The sequence below is a fragment of the Adiantum capillus-veneris genome, chromosome 30 (genome assembly GCF_014529385.1).
Source record: "Adiantum capillus-veneris isolate H3 chromosome 30, ASM1452938v2, whole genome shotgun sequence".
NCBI classification, from domain to species: Eukaryota; Viridiplantae; Streptophyta; class Polypodiopsida; order Polypodiales; family Pteridaceae; genus Adiantum; species Adiantum capillus-veneris.
The window spans coordinates 90,397,561-90,400,504 of NC_140960.1; the positions used below are offsets into that span (position 1 = coordinate 90,397,561).

General features: G+C 41.9%; 1 pseudogene; it reads left to right on the forward strand.

Moving 5' to 3' along the window:
* Window positions 1-1,416: 1,416 nt before the first annotated feature.
* On the forward strand, window positions 1,417-2,656 carry LOC147418385 (F-box protein SKIP1-like; annotated as a pseudogene).
* The last annotated feature ends 288 nt before the right edge of the window (window positions 2,657-2,944 follow it).

Here is a 2,944-nt window from a genome sequence, read left to right on the forward strand (position 1 = left end):
GGCTATTTGTTTATGAACGCAATACAATACAATTTTGATCATTGTTCGCTTGCCATTTTCATATGAATGCATAGTTGACATAAGATTTTGAGGTGGAAACAAAATATTTTTTGATATAGTATCTCATGGAGTACAAATGAGTAGAGTAGGAGAATCATACCAATAGATGAGGCAAGCAAAGAGAAGAGAGGTACTAAAAATCCCAATGAGAATGGGATTTCTTACACTCCAGCAAAAAGGGGGTACCAATTTCTGAAAAGTAACAAAATAGAATAGGATTTATAGAAAGGGAGCTGAGGAATGGAGGCAGGGATTCTTTTTTTATTGCGGTAAGATACGCGGCTATATGTGCGGTAATACATGCAGTAATACTCGCAAAAAAGTCGGAAAACGCGCCGGTGGGGCTGCAGCATACAATCTCTCTCTTTCTTGAACCTCTCTCTGTCCTCTTATGCGGTAATGCTGTGCGGTAACAGCAGCATTCTCCCATAGTGCTTGTAAGCGTCGCTACATAGCGATGAGTATAGAGATGCATATAACGACGGTTATAGCGATGCTCATAGCAACGTTCCCGTAACGACACTGTTAGCGACATCGGGGAGTATTAAAACCCAATGTATTTCCGTCGTTAAAACGTCACAAGTGCACACAACCTCTTGTAGTGTAGCTCTTCTATTATGTGAGAAGACTTGGTAGCTTGGCTTTTAATAGAAGGCATAATGATTGTAAACTTGAAAAGATTGGCTCTCTTTCTTTAAAGGATGTAGAAGTAGCCAATGATAAGGACAAATAGCTGTATGATGAACTTTCTAAGAATTTTTGAGAGACATCTATATGAAAATGATCTTTTTTAGTCTTTTAATTAACCTTTATCTCTTTTAGTCAAAAAGTATGTGCTATTTTATATATGAAATGTTAAATTGATTATTCATGTAAATTGTTATAATACAACTATATAGATAGCATTTTGTGACTATAAAAAAAGAAGAATTTTGTACTGCATGGTTAGTGAAAACTCCCATATAGCTATAATATTATGGTTACAGCTATCTAGGAGAATTCAAGTCAAACTAGTAAGAAATTCTTGTTATGTGGTTACAAACTCTCATATAGTTATAATTTTGTGATTACAACCATATAGGAGTATTCTCATTATTCTCATATAGTTATGATTTTGTGATTACAACCATATAGTGTGTATTCAATCTAGTAAGTTGTTTAGTAATTATATATTTTTTGCTATATAGAAATGCGTCCAAATCTCCCAGAATAGAGAGAGAGAGAGAGAGAGAGAGAGAGAGAGAGAGAGAGAGAGAGAGAGAGTCGACCTCCATTGCAAAGGTAATACTGCTTGCTGTTTGTGTAAGCGTCTGCACTGAGAGGGAGTTGACTTCCAAAGCCGCAAGTTGTGCAGCTATGTGGAAAGGCTGGGAGAGGTTTTGTACGCATAAGCTTGCTTGCAGTGAAGGGGATCGAGTTGAGGGCCGGAAGTTGTGCAGCTCTGAGGTTTGGTATGCGCTGCTTGATAAGTGCAAACGAAATACCTGCATCAAACTCTCTCTCTCTCTGTACGCATGCCCATGAGCACGTTCCTGGCGATTCCCAACCTGTCAAGCCTCAACCCTTCCCTGCAGTCCCTGCTGATCCAACGATACCCATGCCCGTGAGCACGTTCCATGGTTGGTGGCAAGTGCCGATGGATGTGCATGCTGGGACGCCTCCTTTTCTTTTTGAGAGTTGATCGAGGGCCAACTTCCAAGCATGCGGTTCAGTGCACACCGTTCCTGTTGCAGACCAGGCAGGTTTTCGGCTGGAGGTTGGAGATTTTATGGCCGTTTTTGCTGCAGACCAAGTGCCAACTGAGGACAGCTGGCGTGCTCCAGTGAGATGCAGCGCCCTTAGAGAGAGAGAGAGAGAGAGAGAGAGAGAGAGAGAGAGAGAGAGAGATAATGGCGGGCAGCTTCGCTGGATCCGGGTTGCATTCACATGGGGCCGAGCTTTCGCAATCGCTCCGAGACCAATGCCTTTTGGTGGCAGCCGGCCTTCAAGACCAAAGTAGACTACATGCTCAAGCTTGTTGTTGATTTCAGTGCAAGCTCTCTGCTCGAGCTATCAATCAGGCACTGCTCGAGCCCTGAATCCAACCTTGCCTCATGCAGTCCATCGGCTCGACTCATATCCATTTCATCTCACCTTGAGCACCTTGACGTTAGTGAATGCCAAAATGACTTCATTGGAGCAAGTAGGTCAAAGTTGCAAGTCCCTCACAGTTTTTTAAAAGAAACAATTTCGAAAAATTACAATACTATGAGGAAAAGCCGGTTACCACCAGAATACTCTAGAACATCTTCGCGAGCAAATGCAGACGCAGAAGCTCAAGTGATCTCTACGTTGATGACAGACTTGAAGCACTTGGACCTAAGTCATTGAAAGCTCTTGGACACGGTCTGTTTTCTTTGTTTGATGGTTGCACTAACTTAGAGTGCCTCGACATAATAGGATGCTTGAATTTTACAAGGAGGGCCAAAGAGGAAGCCGAAGCAAGGTTACGTAATGAAAAGTTACGTTATGACAAGACACTGGCTCTAAGAAATGTAGGTATGGTAATTGGCAATTATACAACGAGCGCTTTCAGAGTGGCTTTTTTCAGTTTTGACAAATAGGTTTAGATTTCATGGTATGTCTAGCAAGGGAAGGAAGGGGAGGCTTATATGGGCCATTAATGAGGGATGCAAACTAAGGAACTCTGTTCACACATGCAAATTTATACCTGCACTTGCATCTCAGGCTATAGTTTTCGGGATGTATTGATCATAGCATATGTTGCACGAGAAGGATGAGGAAGCTCTTATAATGTATTACTCCCCCCCCCCCCACATAAAAGCGAGAGAGTTTCAGTTTTTTCAGTTTTGACAAATAGGTTTAGATTTCAGGGTATGTCTAG